General features: G+C 37.0%; 1 protein-coding gene and 1 long non-coding RNA gene across 8 annotated transcripts in view; one reads left to right on the plus strand and one right to left on the minus strand.

Annotated features, from left to right (window-relative positions):
- The window catches only part of CDH18 (cadherin 18), a 305,298-nt gene that overhangs the window by 78,179 nt on the left and 205,946 nt on the right, over nucleotides 1–21,173 (minus strand). The window lies entirely within an intron of this gene.
- LOC311620991 overlaps nucleotides 1–21,173 on the plus strand; it is a 59,023-nt gene that overhangs the window by 35,022 nt on the left and 2,828 nt on the right. The gene's annotated exons all lie outside the window — the stretch shown is intronic.

The raw sequence follows: 21,173 nt of genomic DNA on the forward strand, positions 1-21,173 counted from the left end.
ATTTTATGCTTTAGTAAGGAGATTCAATCTTTCCTTCTTTATAATTTTGTCTTTCTATGATTAGAATTGATAGTGCAGCATTTTATTGCTACTGAGCAGAAATGAAAGGATATTCATATGTCTTGAATATGGGCTGTGACTTCAGGAGTATATCTCATATATATTTTCCCAAAAAATTCCATGAGAAATCAAACTCAAAGTTTAAGTAACTCTTCCCAGATCTTATATCTTCAAAACCAAAAATGTAACCCAGGACTGCCTGCCATAAAAATCCCAAATGCCACAGTGGCATTTTACATAGGAACATCATCATCATAAAAGTAAGAATTATCTTCTTCATAGATTTGGGGCACAAATCAGACATATTCAAGGAGAATGTGGGTGTGTTGATGTGTCATTAAAGATTCATCTGACTTAGAAAGTTTTATTTCTATTTTTTTCTACTTTTGCATTTTTTCGTTTATTTTTATAAATGTTGTTAGTGTTTTAATGGGATCTATACTTTCAAAAGATTAGTTGTTAGTATACTTAATAATCATACCATTAAAACACAGGGCTTCCACGGAATTTGTGAAGGTCAAATATTCTATAGAATTTTAGACGTTTAGCATACCTATTCTATTCTGCAAGTATCTACTGAGACAGCACTAAATTCTAACAGTGATGATGATGATGATGATAATGGAAGTGCTGCCAGTTACTAAGTACTTATTAAGCACCAGAGGCCCAATGCATGAAATCTGTGCAAGAGTAGGCCTGGCTGCTGGCACCAGCTTTGCTCTGGCACTTGGGACATGGGCTTCCCTCTGGCCTTGCGGTGGGCCAGACAGGTGTGTGTACAAGGCCCTGTGCAGCAACGCCACCTCCATGTGCCATCCACCATCATCACAGAGGTGACTACCTCCAGGACTAGGGCCCCCCAGTAGGAGGGGAGGGACCCTAAACATGAGCCCAGCCCAACACATTGCCCACCCTGCCCAAGCCACCGGGTTAGCCCAGCTCTACCGATTTCAGATCCACCCTGGGACCCAGGCTTTCCTCGCAGACCTGTCTTCATCCAGAAGGACGTGTGGAAGGATGTTGATCTAATTAGCATATTATGATTTTAATATTATAGATTATGAATAATGCTTTATTTTGATCATCACTAAATCCTGGCATCAACTGCCTATGAAAGTTATTCATATTATCCTACTTTTTTATTTTTATCAAGGAGGGGTTGCAAAAACGGAAAGGTTAAAAAATTGCCCAAGGATAAATAGGTACCACAGAGCCTATATTCATTCCATACATCACTACATTCTGAGTTTATGATTCCTTGTGATGAAATTGGGGGAAATACTGCAACTGAGTCTGAAATAGATTTTGGAAGGATGTCTACATTTTGGCCGTGTGGTTTCAGACACAATTCTTGTTCTCTTTGTCAGGTTGGGTTCTAATAGCATTGGAATCACAGTTTTAATTATAATCAATAAGATGTCAGAAAGGTGGTGATAGCCTGAGGTAACTGAAAAAAAAATGACTCTAAAAACTGAGGATTCAGTCTTTTGTACAACAGAAGAAAGAGCAAAAACCCAAAGAACTAAATATCCATCTTGCTCCAAGTTGCCATTAGCAGTTTTTGGTCTGCTTTATTTAAGAATCTAAATACTCATAACACTAGTATGGGCTGGCCTATGCCTGTTTTGGCGAATGCAGTGCAGTGGAAGTGAAATTATGGCAATGTCTGCCCTGGACTTAGGAGAACTAGAAGCTTCTACCTTGACCTACATAAGCAGTGAGCTTTCATGTAAATAGTCAAGCTACTCTGCTCCCTATGGAACAGGCAAGGGGCCTATCTGAGTTCAGTTCTCCAGCTCTTTCCACTGACAAACCAGGTATATGAGTGGTCTCATCTTTGAACCCCACTGATATCCAAGTATCATCTGAATGCTAGCAAGTCAATGTCATATGAATCAAGAAATTGCCTTGATAGTCCCTGCTCAATTTCTTGACTTCCAAAACCACAGTTGTTTTGAAAGTTCTGAGTTTTAAGTTAGCTTGCTACACCGTAATGGCATTTCAATTCAAAATATACATGTAAACACATACATACCCATATATGCATAGATGCATGCATGCAAACATATGCACACAAACACACATTTATTCCTAATAATTGATGGTTGGCTTTCTATGTCTTTTCCTCTAACACCTCATCCCTCTCTCTGTCTTCTACCTTATCCTTCTCACCAGAACTGAATGACATATGCTTTAATATATACAGAAACATACGTCTCAAATATTTCAGCTATCATACATGTAAATATACTATATAAATCCAGGTAAAAAATAGTATTTGAAGGATAAAAAAAAGAGGAAATATGAAACTGACCTCCATAAAATTGATGTGTAATGAACACATGGAATACAATGTAAATAAGAAAATATTAAGATTATTATCATCTGGAAATTTGTACTCTATGGAAAGTAACAAGATTGTAATTGACCTTTTTTGACCAAGAGAATTCATAATATAATTTCATTTTTAAAATATCAAATAAAATATTTTTACCAGATATTGAATGTTTGCAGAAATATTCCATTTAAGAAAAAATGTATTTTCTTGGAAATAATAATGAAAACTATAAATCTAGAACTAAAGTATTATTTTCCCAAAATAGCTGTTCATGTAGTTTATAAAAAATTCATGGACTCAAAATGCAGAAACAAATAATAAATATTAAGTTAATCATCTAGATATATTATGCCTTGTTTTAACATTGCCATTGTTTTTCCATTATTCTGCTTATTTTTATGTAATTTATTTGTTTCTAGTTTTGTGTATGATGGTTAAAATGAATTTTAAAAGGTTAAACATGCTTTATGTATATTTTTATAATCCTCACTCAAGCATACATTTTTACTGAGAGATTGAGAGAGAGGAAGGGAGGAAGAGAGAGGAAGAGACATTGATTAATTGCCTCCTGTAAGTGCCCCAATTGGAAATTGAAGCCACAATCTTTCAATGTATAGGACGATGCTCAAATGACTGAGCCATCCAGCCTGGGCTATATACAGCTTTTGTTTTTTAAGTCAAAGTTATTATTTAAGAAAGGGTACTTAATATAAATATCTCAAAAACATTTGAAACATGGGTTGTTGAGACAACTACAGTATTTTTATATGTATAAGATGCTATTCTTTTTCTAAAATCTTTAGACTGAAAATCTAGGAGCATCTTATACATGGAAGTCAGCCAAGGAGGGAGCGCATGGGTGCACAGCTGCCATGTCAAATAGGCTTCCTCCAATCACAAGCCTTATTGTTATTGATATCAGCTGATGCCTTAATTAGAGGTGGAGGTGAAGAGTGGACAGATGCAACAGGGACCAGAATGTTCTGAGCCCATTAAGATGCCTAAACAATAAAAAGATAAATACCAATAAGCTATTTTCTTACTCCACAATTCAAACTGAATGTAAGCAGCTGTGCAAAAGAGTATGGAAATAGAGCTGCAGAGAGACAATGTGGACCTCCTTCCACTGACAGTATAATCAGACAGTGGAGAAAACAGGAAGTACAACTCCTTAAGATGCCAAAAAAGAAGGCCTTAAAAGGAAAACCAGAAAATGATCAAACTTGGAACAAAGACTTAAAACTTGGATTATGGAGTGGCACCAGAGTGGCTATGTGTGTCAACCAAACTTATTCAATGTCAGGCAAAATTGTTTGCAAGTAACATGAATATTGTTGATTTTACAGGAAAGAAAAAATTGTGCTTCAATTTCATGAGGAGAGAAGGGTTGGCCATGGGAATATGAACAAAGTTAGCTCGGAAAATGCCACCAGTTTATGAAGATCGTCTCACATATATAGACAGTGACTCAAAAGACAGTAGTGATACAACAGAAGTTGGAGAAATTGATACGTCTGGAACTAATAGTGATGAAGAAGAGAGCAGTGATGCAATAGGGGCTGAATAAAGTGATATACTTTAGAATATCAGAGTAATGCTATGTAAAGATTAGTGTCCCATGGAATTGGGAATAGAGTTCATGCAAATTAAAAGGGAAATGATTAGAAGAATACTTTAATATTGCTATTTGCCCTTTCCCTATAATAAAAGTGTCAGAGATGAAATAAAATAGTAAAATGAATATGAAAACCTTCCTCCATCAGAGTCTGGGGTGCACCATGGGCCTCAGAATCAAGTCCCTGCCCACTCACATGTGCCTCAAAATTGTGTGAGACCCAGACCCAGCCGGCCCCACTAGGCAGGGGCGCAACCTCAGGTTCCCTGGCCCGGAGCCAGGTGGGGGACACAGCCTCAGGTCCCCCATCAAGCCCTAGTGTGCAAGGGGTGCAGCCTCAGGTCCCCCAGCCCAGCGTAGGGGCAAGGGGCATGGCCTGTGGCCCCCTGGTCCAGTGCTGGGGTAAGGGGTGTAGCCTGAGGTCCCCCATAAAGCTCTGTTGGGCAGGGAGCATGGCCTGAGGTCCCCAGTCAAGCCCTTCCATGTGGGGGGCATGGCAAAGGTCCCTTGTCCCAACACTGGGGTTGGAGGCATGGCCTGAGGTTCCCAGTCAAGCCCCGGTAATCAGGAGCTCAGCCTCAAGTCCTTCTCTCTGGCCCAGCACCACGCAGCCTTAGGTGCCTGCTGATTGCTCATTACAGGAACCCCACCTCCACTGTGGGCACAGCCATCGTGTGATGGTGTGAGGGTTAATTTGCATATTACCTCTTTATTAGAGGATTACCTATGGTAATTACTAAATAAAATGTGCTCCGTTTGTGTTTAAAATATTGATTTCTGAACTTTGGGTTGGAAAAGTCTTATACATGAGTGTGTCTTATACATGGAAAAATTTGGTATATTTAAAGCCATATAATTTTTTCAAAAAATTAAAGCATTGCTTTATCAATGTATACATTCACCAATGACTGTCTAGTTCTATGACAACATAAACCCATAAATGAAAATTCCTCCTGAAATACCAGTTTCCTTATTGGGTAATTTGCTTTCTTGATTAAAAAACAAAACAATACATTTTTTATTGATTTCAGAGGGGAAGAGAGAAAAAGAGATAAAAACATGAATGAGAGAGAATCATCCATCAACTGCCTCCTGCACATCCCCTACTGGGAACTGAGCCCATAACCCAGGCATGTTTCTTTGACTGGAATATAATCTGGGACCCTTCAGTCCATAGGCCAACACTCTATCCACTTAGACAAACCAGCTAGGACTTCTTTCTTGATTTCTAAAAGAAAGTTTTATTTTTCTTTTAGAGTATGATTTTATTTTATAATGCATTACATTATACTCGAATAATCTAAAAAAATTGCCATTTTTAATTAACTGTTTATCATATTATACCAATATCAATTAACTGTTTATATATTTTATATGTAACATTAACCAGTACTGAAGCAAACTCATCCAAAACCTGAAATTATTTTTATAATTTCAAGACTTTGCATATACATATGTTGTATTTCTTTTGGCACACAATTTAACATTGAATCCTTAACATACTTGTGGAGAATTAAAGTGAATATTGTGATTTTTAGAATAAGAATTAGAATGTAGTCAGGATAGTTGTAGTATATTCAAACCACAACATTATGAATTGTAAATAAATTGAAGAATGTAGTAAAGTTTTAAGACTTTTAAGAATGCTTATGCATTCTTACTGCTTTTGATCTTTCAAATATGTCTAATGTGAAAACAAAATTAATCATTTAACCATAACACTACCTCTAATTTTTTTTTTTTTTTTGGAAACTTTAAAAATAGTACAAAATATATGTTTAACATTTTGGGGGGAATATATTATACTGATTGTATAACTTTGACAAATAAAAAATTTAGTTTTATATGTCTAATTGCCATTAACTCACAGAGAAAGTCATTATCCTATCTAATAAAAGAGAAACATGCAAATTGACAGTACCTCTGCTGTGCCCACAAACCACACCCACCAGCCAATCAGGAGCGAATATTCAAATTAACCCGACCAATATGATAGAGACCATAGACCTTGAGTGAGCATGAGGCTTGGCTTATCCCCAGCGATGAAGGAAGACAAGCTTTCCACCCACCCTGGCTGGCCTGGCCTCCACTCAAGGCTACAAAGTTTCAATTATAGAAGATAAATAAATCCCAGATACCAGAGCCTCCGTTTGGGTTGCCCAGGGATATGGCAGTCCTGCAAACCACCACATGCCCCTTGCCAAAGCTGCCCCACGCCCCAAGGGAACCCTCACCCTGATCCAGGACATCCTTCAGGGCAAACCAGCTGACACCCACCCATGCACCAGAACTCTATCCTATCTAATAAAAGAGTAATATGCAAATTGACCATCACTCCAACAGAAGATGGCTGCCACCAAGTGGTAAAAGATACTACCCCCTTGTGGACACAAGATGCCAGCAGGTGCGGGCAGTTGGGAGGGACCAGGTCTGCTAAGGAGGGCAGTTGTGGGTGATCAGACCAGGAGGGGAGAGCAGTTGAAGAGGACCAGGACTGCAGGGGAGATCTGTTGGGGGTCCAGGTTTGCAGAGGAGGACAGTTGGGGGGGGGGGCAGGCCTGCAGGGGAGGGCAGTTAGGGGTGACCAGGGTGGCAGAGGAGGGAAGTTGGAGGTGACCGGGCCTGTAGGGAAGGGGCAATCAGGCTGGCAGGAGAGTGGTTAGGGGGTGATCAGATTGGCAGACAGAAACAGTTAGGGGCATTTAGGAAGGCAGGAAGGCAGGCAGGCAAGAAGTTGGGAGATAGCAGTCCTGGATTGAAGAGGGTGTAGGCTGGGCTGAGGGACCCCCTGCCCCCAAGCCCCATGCACGAATGTCATGCTCCAGGCCTCTAGTTAATAATTAACAACTGCATATTATGACTCTGGTATTACTAAGAGACAATATGGTGAGATCATGTGAACAGGAAAATGAATTATGAATCCCCTTATACTAGTAAGCACAGGTGCAGATTACAGAAAGCAGCAGGAAGGATAAATAGGTCAAGGAAACATTAAAATTTTATAGAAAAAGTTTCATTTGTGAGGAAAAAAGTTTTTTCATGTGTGAAAGCCTTATTGATTCATACTCTTGAATGGTTCAAGTGAGAAATAATCATATGATGGGTACATTCTTAGCATCTGCTATGTTTCAATGATCCAGTTAAGGTATTTAATATATTATGAGTTGGCAAACTCATTAGTCAACAGAGCCAAATATCAACAGTACAATGATTGAAATTTCTTTTGAGAGCCAAACTTTTTAAACTTAAACTTCTTCTAATGCCACTTCTTCAAAACAGACTCACCCAGGCTGTGGTATTTTGTAGAAGAGCCATATTCAAGGGGCCAAAGAGCCGCATGTGGCTCAGGTGCCACAGTTTCCCAATCACTGACCTAGTACAACTCAAAAGAGTTGAGTGTTAAAATTTTAAAAACTTGGAGAGCTGCTTTTTAAATGAGGTCATTGTTAAAATTTAAAGTATACAAATGTAAAAGTCAACATCATAGTAAAAAAATAATACTGAAAACTCATCACTTTATGATTGAATTAATATATTTTACTATTATTTATATTCTTATTGCTATTTATGTCTATTTTACCCTATGGTGGAAATATTATACAATGCTGTCATGCATTCTAAAAATTTATAGAGTGCATTCTATACAATGTTATAGCATGCTATTGCTCATTTTTTCCAACTCTATGTTCAGTTGTGTTACTTGTATCATATTATCACTTAAAAATCATTGGCATTGGGGGTATTTTTATTTGCAAGTCAGCAAATGATACTAACTAAAGGATTACTTTACTATTTTTTCATTTTCTAGACTTGCAGAGTAAGCAAAGGAGAAAGCATAAATAAAGCATATTAAAGATAATTAAGCCATTACATTGGGAATACAAAAAATTGAAGAATTCTAGTGTAACTAATAAAAACTACTGTTCAACTTAGCAGGAAAAAAGTGGCTAGTATAGTTGATGAAAAAGTAAAGTTTGTACAAACTATTAATATAAACAAAAATGTCAATAGACTCACAAGCCAGAACTAAACTTGTTCATCAATGACTCCAACAATGTCTTTGCTGATTAAGATAGTAATCAAGTATTTATTTGCAGTAGGATTTTGTTAATATTCATTGAATTGTAACAAAAGGTTGCCTGTTGATGCAAGAGTGTGGCAAACATCAATGCAAGCATTCTGTAAGAATCAATAAGCTATGTAGATTTTACTATAAAGAGTAAAGCATATTTTATCATTATTTATAAATTGAGTGTTACATATCTTATACCAGTGAAACCTACAATAACCATATATACGGGTTGACAAAAGTAGGTTTACAGTTATTCATATGGCAAATAATACAATAATTAGTAAACAATAATATTCCTCAAAAATAAACTCCCTTTTGCATACCCATAACTATAAACCTACTATATTAATTCAATCTCCACCCCTGTACTTATACAAAGAATATATAATTATGCTTGTTAAATATTTGTGAACATGACACTGACTGCTACAAATAAACAAACTTGAAAGAAGTGAGGAACAAAAGTTGCAGAAAAAAGAGTAATAAGTACAAGTACTCTGATATACAGCTTTCTAGCTCCTTTGAGAAAAATCTGTGAGATCAACATCTCTAAAACAAAAAGAACAGGAAGAGGAGATGAGAACAGAATGACATGCTGGGCCAAATCATTTACTGCATGTACATTATGGTATTGAAATGCTTTTTACTTTAGCCACAAATGGGACAGGAAGTCATTGCTAGGCTTTTGAGCAAATGGGTGACATGATCTGATATAATCTTCCCCAATAATAGGCAAACATGTAAATTGACCATACCTCTGCTATGCCACCAGCCAATCAGGAGTGATATGCAAATTAACCTAACAAAGATGGCAGTTAATTTGCACGTACAGGTGCTGAGTGATGGGGGTGGGATGCTTGCATCGTCGTAATGGTGATGACTCAGGCTTTCTGCCCTAACCTGTGTCTCTCAGGGTCTCTGGACAGCCTGGGAAAGTGGGCCTGAGCAGAAAGAGGCAGCTCCAGGAGCAGAAAGAGGCAGCTCTGGGGCCTAAGTGGAAAGGGGCTGGACCGGAGTGGAAAGATGGTGCCAGCAGCCAGGGAAAGGAAAGCCATTCTAGCAGGAATCTTTGTGCATCAGGCTTCTAGTTTAACATAATTGCTTTGGCTACTGTTTTGAAAACAAATGGAGGAACAAGGGAGGAATTAAGGAGATAGCTTAAGAGATAATTAAAATAAACTTAGTTAAAATGAAAATGAGCAGATGTGGTCAAACACTGGGTATATCTTGAAGGTAGTACTTGCTGATGGAATAGAGATGAGCTATGAAAGAAAAAAAAAAGAAATAGACATTTTTGGGCTGAGATCTAGAAGACTGTGAGCACTGTTTTTGGGGAGGTGACTGGATTATAGCAATTTGATTTTGAACATACTCTGTGATATGCATACTAGACACCCAGGCAGAGATGTTCAGATGTTCAGTATGGTACTGGTGTGTGGGTGTTCAGAGCAGCAATTCAGAGTAATAAGAGAAAAGTGGTCATTATTAAGACAATATTTAAAAATTTTAAGCTGGATGATATCAGCAAATGAATAATTTGTGGAAAAGGCTCAAACACTGTGAACACTGCCACATGCCAGAGAATTTGTAAGGCAAGGTGGAAGCAGCACATAACCAGTGATCATTGAGAAAGGAAGAAAACCATCCTGGTTAATGATTTGGTTGAGAAATGCAGTTGCTAAATCAAGTATGATATCGCCTTAAAAGTATATAAAATGAATTGGATTCAGTGATATCATAATGTGAAATGTGGCAACCACATATATACACTTACCAGAAGATATGAAATGAAGGATATGTGAGGCATGTTGGAGTACCTTTTTAAGGACAAGAACACTGCTTCAAAGTAGGTTGTGAGGGAAAGGAGGTATTCAAAAGACAGTCAATCATTTGGCTTAAGAACTTGGGTCAGTAGGGTGCCCCTTTACAAGATTAGAAGATAAAGATCAGTAAGAGGTGTTAATTCATGATTATATTGACTTTTATGAGGTTAAGAGCTATCAATGTGAAAAAAGATTGATGGGTAGTTGAACACATGGTGTCCAGTAGAAAGATTCAGGTAGTCAGGATAATGATAGTTATAAAGAAGAATTGGATGTTATAAGCTCATCCTTGCCCAACTTAATGAAGAAAGTGCCATAAACTACAATTAATTGCTCTCTATTCAGTTTTCATTCCTTGCATCATATACTAAAATCTAGCAATCAGGACTGAACATTTTTATTTTATAAAAAGGACTAGTGAGACAAAAAAAATACAATGAATCGAATCTTACTGAGTATAAAACAATAAAATATTATTTTGACTAAACTTAATATTACCTTTTTCCTTCTATATATATGACTATTAGAAAGACAGAATTAGCTGAATTACTCCTTGACACTGGCAAAGTTAAATCAAGTTTCAACAAAAAGTACAAAAACAGCTTGACTACATTCAATTTTCCTCAACTAGGTTTTAACAACTTTTTGGCACAATATAGGTTAATTTAGTGATAATAAGTAAAGTATACATCTAAAAAAAAAAAAAAAAAAAAAAAAAACTAATTTAGGCCCAGCTTGTGTGGCTCAGTGGAACCATGAGGTCACAGGTTCCATTCCAGTCAGGGCACATGCCTGGGTTGTGGGCTTGATCCCGTCAGGGGCTTATAGGAGGCAGCCAATCAATGATTATCTCTCATCATTGATGTTTCTATTTTTCTCTCCTGCTCCCTTCCTCTAAATTTATACATACATATCTATCTATCTATCTATCTATCTATCTATCTATCTATCTATCAATCATCTATCTATTTAAACTAATTTAAGAAAGTTTGAATATTTTTTAATTTCTTTGGTTATTGATTTAAACTGCCCATGAATAGCCCCCTTCTGCCACTCATTACCTATCAATGTGGCCCTTCCTTTGTCAGGCTATCTGCCTGCTAACTGGAAATAATATAGTACATAAACACTGCCCTATTGTAGCTTTGCATTTTTAATGTTGTTTCTACATTCATGTGGGATGAGTAGGAATCCATTGTTTTCCTGCTTGTTTTGGTCCCTGTGTATGTGTTTTGTTTTGTTAATGTAGCTATGAATTTTTGTATTTTGTGAGAGAACCAGAATTCTGGAATTAGGAAGTGGTTGCTTTCTACTTCTCATATCAAGTTCTTTCTTCAGCTGCTCCTTTGCCATCCAATACCTTTTTATTTTGTTTCTTAGTAGAGGGATCAGGCAGAAACAGAGCTAGACACCTAAGGCAGACTATGAAGTGAGTAGAAAAAATATTGCAATAATGAATGTATTGCAGACTGAATATAAATATCTGGGTCCCTGGAAATATTTGAGGATTCTTTGTATACAGTACTTCAAATATGAAGAATGAGTTATATTAGTGAACAAGAGACTAATCAGACATAAGTGTGGAACAGGATTGAACTAAGAAGAGAATTGCTATGGCAAATAATGGCAAGGAAGGGGGAATAAATGAGGCATTGATTTAGTTAGTTAGAGGCTTTTTCTATTAAAATAAACCCAGAAATCATATAGCTTTTGTTGATTTAGCACCTTTCACTGCTTATTTTAATGCTGTTCACTCTTAGATTTTGAGAGAGCCTATAAATGTCTTTCTACTGATTCAAGCACCATTTATCAAAGTTATTGCATCAGCTCACTAGGCAAGAGTTTGGTTATCTAACACTGGAATTTCCTTTCAGAAATATTTCAAACAGAAATTAATTGAAGGGAGAGCATCAATTGTTAGTGTAAGTAACTTAAAATATTTCATATCTATGGATAATTGAGGTGTATCAAGTGGGTTTTTTACATATTCCCAATTAATTTAGAAGCAGAAGAAACTGTACATAAATGGAACTTTTTAAAAATTTACTTCTTTGTATGCCATTTGAGATCTCAATTGATTTTCAATTTGTCAATGTTTTCTTTGCCTTGTAACAGAATTTTGTTTACTCAAGTTTTTATTATATGTTTTATTTCTTAATCTCTTCTTTGTAGGGACTTTAGCAAGGTCACTGAATCAACCATTTTTCAAGCTCTGAAGTTTATTTTCAAGTTATCGACTGGGTCATGATACACCTAACTCAAAATATCTGACTATCCTTCAATATTTTAAACAATTCAACTCCTTTTTATTTTAACTCCACTTTTTGGTAATTAGTTGCATGTGGTAGCCTCTGGGATTCTCTCTTAGCTACATTTGTATATTTACTTGCAAACTAAAAATACTTTGTCTATAAAGTATGATTGAAGAAGGGTCTAGAGCACATGTGTCAAACACAAGGCCCGCGGGCCAAATCCAGCCCGCCAGGCCTTGCAATGTGGCCCGCACCGCGCTGTCATCACTGCACTCCGCTGTCAGTTTATGACATTGTCAGTTTATGACTGTTCAGTAAACCATTCGGCCCGCGATTTAGGCTGGATTTTAGATTTTGGCCCCTTCTCTGATTGAGTTCGACACCCCTAGTCTAGAGCTCTAGGCCAGCTGCCTGTAGCCACACCTGGATCCCACCATTCCCTCGCCTAACGTTCCCTAACTATAAAATGGAAACACCAATAATACATATTTTATTCAATTAACCTTCAATTACATGAGTTAATTCATGAAAACATTTAGACAGTACATATCACATATTACATACTCAATATAATTGTCATGTGCTTTAAAAAAAAAGGTGCATTTCTCTTTTTCAGTTTTGTTCAAAATAGACGTGTTTTTCCCCCTTCAAAGCAAATATTCAAATTGGAAACCTCACAATTTCTGCACTGTTCTCTGGTTTGCATATTTCCCCTGAAGAAATGAGAATGGTGAGCTATTTGTTTTGTTGGCCTCAGCACTGGCAATATTTCAAACTGTAGTTCCAGTGGTTTGCGTTGTTTTGTTTTAATTCCAATTAGAAATGTATTTCTAACTCTGCAATTTTCTTACCAGAATGTACAATTCTTTTCCCTTCATGCTTTCTGATGTCCGTCCTGCTGATTCTAAAACCTTTGTCCTACTCCCTAAATCTTTTCTTTAAAGAGTGTCCTGCCATCCCAACTATATTAGCAAGCCTTTATTATATACTATCATGTTTCCCAAGTACCTCTAAGTATGTGTGTACATACATAATTATATACATAATTCAGAATAGCTTCCACGTGCCAGACATGCTATTTCGCATAATGACCTTGTGATCCAGGTTCCTAATCATCAACACTTATAAAAGTATCTATATCTTGTCTGTAACCCAGGCACCACTGTTTAGGTGAAGATGATGAACTCACTGTCTGTACCCACCCGCCTTGTGTTGTGTAGGTGCCTGCTCTCCTTTAAAGCTTTGCATTCATGCCTTCTCTGCTTCACAGCAGGCCAAAAAGATTGCTCTGGCCGTTGGAGGCTGTTAAGTACAGGGCACAGTGTGATGTAGTAAGTGAATATACATTCACACTAGATTATATTCATTCACACTAGATTAATTGGCCTCCAGTGGACTAACCTAGCTTCTCTCTGTAAATAAGATGAACAATAAGTGTACTATATATTCTGGTTCTTGTGATATCTCATATCTCTATAGTATATTTATTATACTCAGATTTGCCAGTACAGCCTTCTACCATCAAATCCAATTAATAAAAAAAAACAGATAGCCCTAACTGGTTTGGATCGGTGGGTAGAGCATCAGCCTGTGGACTAAAAGGGCCTGGGGTTCAATTCCCATCAAAGTCACATTCTCAGATCGCCTTTAACTGGCCTCCCCTGCTGGCCTGGCCACTCCCAACTGCCCTCCCTTGCTGACCCAGTAACCTTTAGCTCCCCTCCCTTGCCAGACTGGTAGCCCCTAACTGTCCTCCCCTTCAGGCCTGGTTACTCCTAACTGCCCTCTCCTGCCCTCCCTCCTTTGCCATCCTGGTTGCCTCTAAATTCCCTCCCCTGCTAGCCTGGTAGCCCCCAACTACTCTCCCCTGCAGGCCTTGTCCCTCCTAATTGCCCTCCTCTTTAGGCCTGGTCATCCCTAACTTCCCTCCCTTGTTGATCTGGTCACCACCAACTGCCCTCTCCTGCAGGCCTGCTCCCCCCAACTGTCCTCCCCTGTAGGCCTGATTGCCCACAACTGCACTCCACTGCTGGCCACCTTGTGTCCACATGGGGGTGGCCATCTTTGACAACATGCAGGTGGCCATCTTGTGTTGGAGTGATGGTAAATTTGCAAATTACCTCTTTATTATATAGGATGGGTCATAAGTTCTCATATAACCGTATAGGTTATAATTAGACTATTGTAATGATTAAATAAAAGAACATGTAGAAAGCGCTTAGTCACTGCCTAGAAAAACACAGCAAAATGATAAGCAAAATACAGCAGTGCTCAATTGTTTTCATATATTATTATGTGTCAGGATGACCAGATAAATTCTCATGTCAAAGATGTTGCAGTTGTGCTACTATTTCAGAACCACTCTAGGAAGACGGGAAGAAATGAGATCGGATTGTCTTGTAAACCACTGGTAATGAAGTCCTTTATCTTTGGAGTTGCATTTGATGGTTGGAACTATATAAAGACATTTGAAGGAAGCTAAATGCAATTAGTGAGTGATGATTATGCTGTATTTGTGACAAAAAAGAGTATAAATTATTAGAAAGCAAACTGTATTTATGTGTGTATATGAATCTATCACCTCTTATGTGAATCTATCACCTCTCTCTTTTCTCTCTCTCTCTCTCTCTCTCTCTCTCTCTCTCTCTCTCTGTCTCTCTCTCTCTCAGTCTCTCTCATCTTTCTATCTATTTTACTTTTTTGTTATACATTAAAAACTCGCTTTATGATTTTGAAAGGAAATGGCTAAAGGATATGTTTAACAAGCTTAACATGATTGTACAGAATATAATTCTCCAAAGAAATTATCTTGAAAACTTAAAATTATTTTTACATGCTTTGGCAGAGTAAAAATAGACATTCTCAATAAATGTTAGTCAAAATGTATATTTATTATAGATAATGTCAGCAAATGAAGGTTTTTTAAAGGTAAAGAGGAGTTTTTCTCTTAGTTAAGTGGCATTGAATAGTGAAATATCACCCATAAAACCACTATTTGCTGAAATATTCCTGACTCAATCAATGATTTTCAATTACCAAGTCAAAAAGACCTCCCCTGGCTTTTATATAGTCTGATTCACTTATGGCAATAAAAACTACATAAAAGGATTATAAACTGTGGGTTTATAAGTTCACCTACTTCTAGAGCTTAACTAATAAATATCAATCACTTCCCTCATTATTGGTTTAAGAACCATGCATAAAATTTTCCAACCAAAAATGCATGCTATTTTTTAATCACTGATCTTGTGATGAAAGTTTTATTTTCTTTGTTTTGTAAATGTTCAGTTCACATGATGTTTCTTGGGAGTATAAGAAAATTTATTTACAATTTGAATTTTAATTATTTACTTTAAAAAAGTCTGAACAGCAATTTTCACATGTACGGCTATCTTTAAACTCCAAGGTGTGTTATCATATATATATTGTAATATTAAATTTTTTTCATTTATTAAAATAAAATTTTATATAAAAATATGCAATTATTATAATTACTAGAATTAGCTTTTTGTGTATTATGTCTTTTATTTATTGACAGAATTTATTCATGCTATGTTCCTACTTACAAGTTAGTAAAACATATTTGAATAGCAAAGAAAATGAAAAAAAAAAAAAAGGCTGAAATCATGATGTCATCAGATTCTTAGCCAAATCTCTACTTCTATTGGCATTTTGCAAGCATAAGTTTTATTTTGTAAGTTATTTGCATAACTATGGATTTTATAAGCAATGTGATTTTACTCTTTCAAACAGATGTAACAAAATAAATACCATCTCCTCTCAAGCAAATCTGAGAGAAAATATTTAATAACAGTCTGCACCTCTTCTTTAATAGAGTTTTGCCCTTCCAGGGAAAACGAAAGTACAACTTTTGGAAATCTTCAAGTTGTAGGTATTTTTATTCCTGCTCTGATTGGACATTCTAATATCACTGCTGATGCACCAACCCTCACACCTTTTATTTAATATAAAATCTTGGTTTAAACTAGTTTCTATACACCTGACCTTTTCTATAACTTGTTTTAATTTCATTTTTGTAAATCATAGCAATTGCCCCCTTCTAACATGCTACACAATTTTATTTATATTATGTTTTTATTGTTTATTGTCTTCTCCTCACCATGCCCAATAAGTGAAATGTAAGTTAGGCATTCATGGATATGGGTTTGTTTTGTTTGCTGATGTATTGCACACACCTCAGTCAGATAAGAGCTTGACATAAACCAAGTTGATATCAAATACCTTTTAAATGAAAGAATAACTGATAAGAAAAAAATGACAAGATGATTATCAATGTTGAATATAGCCTAATGGCCAAAGTATTGTAGTTTCCCTCAAGGTTTTTATACTTTTGACATTCCAAGTTTGGTTGCTGGAATGACAGAATCAGCCTCTCCTTGGAACTTGCTAAAAATGCAGATCCAGACCGGCCAACTCTGAATCTACATTTTCAGAATACCCTCCCCCCTTAACTGCTTGGCATCTAACAGAAACCACAGTGCCTCCTATTATGCAGTACATACAGGATATTTGTATTTTTTTCTCTTTTGCCATGTTTTATAGGAAGGCGTTCTTTCCCATTCTCTCTCCCATCAAAATGACAGTAAGTGAGTAAGTGCATGTAGATCAAACATTTCAGTGCATTTATGTGTTTACTAAATATTTTGCATGAATTATGCCAGTAAAAATAGTACTTAATTTAGCTGATAAAAGACAATTGATCAAGTTATACACACTTCTTTCTTTAGGTGAAATTTTATTTTGAGTAAGTGATTACTATCTGTGGCTTTTTGAGGAAAAAAAATGAGAAAACCACTTATTTAGTTTCCAGATCAACTGACCAAAGGAATGTGCTAACAGAGGAAAATCTACTCAACACTCTAAAAGTATGATCCAAGAGATACAAGCTTCCAGGGATCAATCTTTCATGCAGTTAAAAAAACCAAGTGATAGGAAATTCCTAGGGATGAAGCATAACATTTTTTCTAATAATGTGGCATGTGTCACAGGAAACACATAAACAAAATCTGTTTCTTGTGCTATGTCTCTAAATCATTCCAAATCACTTATGTCTGGAAGCCTAGAGCTGGCAAAGCAATAATAATCAGATGATCCATGAGAGTTGCTTTTCCTTTTCCCTGGACAGTGGAGTCCAAGGCTCTTGTCTGACATTGCAGCCCAACAGCTAGGAAGAGGTTTGAATATAATGCCCCCAAGAAAGCTGTGATAAACCAGATACTAAAATGAGATCATCTAAATGTGTGCTTTTCAAAATAATTACAAAAATAAATAAAAAATAGGAGGGATAAACAGGAAAAAAAAATGAACAAGAGGTAAGTTCCCTTTGCAGGGGTTTACTATGGCCCCAATAGCATCTTTTTGTTTCTAGGCCACTGAAATAGTAATGACAGGTTACATCAAACCAGCTTTCCCACTCTGATCTTGGTAAGCGATTTCAGCAGCTTTTAGATCAGGGGTCTTCAAACTATGGCCCGCGGGCCACATGCGGCCCGCAGACGAGTCTGATCTGGCCCGCCAGGTTTTTTGGGCAGTGAGCGCAGCCGAGGTGTTACAGTAGGAATTAGTAGTTCATATAGTCCGGCCCTCCAGCTCTCTGAGGGACCGTGATCTGGCCCCCACTTTAAAAAGTTTGAGGACCCCTGTTTTAGATGAATATTATGCAGTCCCAAGGAGACTTCATGCATACACCTGAGACAATTCCAGGCTGGCTTAGGGAATGTCCAGGTTCATCTCAGGCTTGTTCACTTAATCTTCTGTGAATCTGGTTAAATTACTTAACTACTTATCCTTCAGTTTCCTGATCTATAAAATAATAACAGCAGTGCTCTCTTTGTAGTATTATTGAGAGGATAAAATGAAATGAATCCTAGAAAATTCTTAGAACTTGCATGTGTAAGTACCCATATGTGTTCTCTACTATTATTTCTGTATTGAAAGATATAAGCAACAGTTTAAATGAAGACAAGTAAAATGAAGACACAAGGGTGTGTGGCAAAAGGTGAAGCAGTTTGAATATTACAGAGAATGGCTAGGAAAGGCCTTTAAGAAAGGTGATATGTGATCTGTGAATGAAGAGAATAATTCCTGTGCTTGTCTAAAGATGAGTCTTTTAGGCAGATATGAAAGTAAATGCAAACTACCCACAGCTAGAGGAGGCTGCAGGAGTCCAAGAACTCTGTGAATCAATATGCCTGCAACAGAATGTATGGAGAAGACAGGCTGGTGTGGCTCAGTGGTTGGACTTCAACCTATGAACTGAGAGGTTATATTTCAATAACAGGTCAGAGCACATGCCTGGGTGGTGGGCTCGATCCCTGGTAGGGGGTGTGCCGGAGGCAGCCGATCAATAATTTTCTCTCATTATTTATGCTTCTATTTTCTCTACTTCTCCCTTCCTCACTGAAGTCAATTTAAAAAAAAAAATATTTATTTATTTATTTTTAAAATATATTTTATTGATTTTGTACAGAGAGGAAGGGAGAGAGATAGAGAGTTAGAAACATCGATGAGAGAGAGTCATCGATCAGCTGCCTCTTGCACACCCCCTATTGGGGATCTGCCAGCATCCAAGGTACATGCCCTTGACCGGAATCGAACCCAGGACCCTTCAGTCCCCAAGCCGACGCTCTATCCATTGAGCCAAACCGGTCCCGGCGAAATCAATTTTAAAAAAATTTAAAGAGGAAAAGTAAAATAAGAATGAAGGGATAGAAATGACTATCTCATGGAAGGCACTGAAGGCTCTCAAAGAAGTATTGGCTTCCAATTTGTAGAATTACTGGGCGTTTTCTAGCAGAGAAAGTCAAGAAGGTCTTAGCCAGGATAGGCTGAGTTCTGACCTAATGTCAGCTGTAGCTCTACTACATTTCTTCTTTTTATTCTGGGACTCTTGTTGAAAGACCATACCCCAAGGCAGAAGTGAAGAAGGAGAGATATACTTCTGCTTGGGAACTGGCCCATATCACTTCCATTCACATCTCATACCCCACAAGTCATTATGCCAAGCCTCTTGATAAGGTCAGGATGTATATATTCTTTGTCCTGAGAATCTCAAAGTAGCAGGGGTGGAAGTATGTATACCATAGAAAAGAGAAGAAGCAGATGAATGTAAGCAATGATATCATCTATTATAGTTAACATGATTATGTGAGTTTTTAAATGATCCTTCAATTATTTTGTGGAGAATGCAGTATATGAAGAAGAGGGTCAGAGAGATGAGACAGATGATATTAAAATCTTCTAAGGAAAGTGAAAATGTTTCTCTTATATTGGAAAGAGAAATGAAATGAAATTATTAGATTGAGAATATATATTGAAGGCAGAGTTTATGAGATTTGCTGGTGGATTGGATGTAAGGTATAAAAGAAGGAAAACTAAGAATGACTTTTTGTGTATTTTGATCTGAACAACTAGAAGGGACGTGTGATTTACTGAGATGGGAAAGACTGAAATACAAGTTAAAAAAATGCTTATTTGAGGAAAATGTATTTTATAAAACACAAATTATTTAATTTACATTATAATAAAATTTAAAAACAATAAGCTATTGCATCAATACTGAAAAATTCAAATTAATTTAATATAGAAAACATATTGAAACATTCTCATGGAAAACAGTGAAAAACAGCAGAGAATAAAAGAAAAGTGATGCAAGGGACAGACCAGTATTTTATTAATGACAACAAAGTCTTTAAAATGATAAAAGATATGCATAGAAGAGGCAGGGAGAAGTATGAGCAGGATGAGGTAAAAATGAAGGTGAAAACTTACTCACTGAAAGATAATGGATTTTCAGATTAAAAATTATTTTAGCTGAGAATGAGAACTACAATAAAAGAGTTAGCATTGAAAGACATTAATTCAAGGTGTGTGTGTGTGTGTGTGTGTGTGTGTGTGTGTGTGTTTGTGTGTGTGTTTAATTGCATATTTTGTCATGTTTATAACCCAGCTCCCCTGGAAAAAGGGTGGGCTCACGTGATAACATTAGAGGAGTTATGGTTCTCAATGACATTCCTAAAGTAAAGCCAAAAAAAAAGCAAAAATGTTAATCCCTTTGGCTAATACAGATTGTTGCCATTTAAAGATGGCTTTTCTGGTTGGTCCCAGAGGCCAGCCCAAGCAGGCAGAGGCAATTTAGAAGCAGCAATCTCCTCTCTGCAGCAGCACTTACACAGGGAACTGGTCCAGGAAACGGGAGGGTCGGTGTGCCTGAACACCTCAGTTAACTCAGCCAAGCCACAGATGGATCCCTTAGTACTGGCCTTTGGCTTTGCTGCTGCATTCTCTTTGACTGGTTTCACACTGATGGAGATCTGCCATAGATGAGATGGGGGTTGGCAGGAGGGGGGCGAGGGTTGGGACGGAGGTCCTTCCATCATTTTTGAAAATGCTAGTTTCACTTGTCAGTATGAAATAATGGAGGAAATCAGTAAACCTGTTAGAGAGCTTAGGAGTGCATTTACAATGGAAACTACGTGAAATCCAAAAATACTCAAAAATGAAGCTATGCAGACAGAAAAAGATGATGCAGTGGGTTTTAAAGCTAACAGTGGACAGAAGTATCAAAAGGTCTATAATGGAGTCTTGAATTCTAGAACCAGATCTAGACACACCTCAGCTACCCTGTGCTTTTAGCTAATGGCTCAGATATAGAGGGGAGGACTCAGATTTGATATCATGTAATGTCTTTTAAGTAACTAGATAGTACTAATTGATTTTCACATTTTGTTTGTTTTGCTGCTTGTTTTCAAATTCAGCTTTTGAGCCAAATTCCAGGCTCTGCCTAATTAATTCTTTCTCATCTGTGTTCCACTCCTTAGCTATTCTATTGGTGTTCACTCCATCTTGTAGATGAAATCCCTTTCTTTTGATGATGACTTATTTGATAATCGGTGTCAGTTTTCTAGGAGTCATTTTAATAATGATTTAAAGAAAAAACTTAGTTTTGGACTAACATTATAACACTTTTTGTTTTATGATTCCAACTAACCTT

This window comes from Pipistrellus hanaki (assembly GCF_964339955.1).
Source record: "Pipistrellus hanaki genome assembly, chromosome: 4".
NCBI lineage: Eukaryota > Metazoa > Chordata > Mammalia > Chiroptera > Vespertilionidae > Pipistrellus > Pipistrellus hanaki.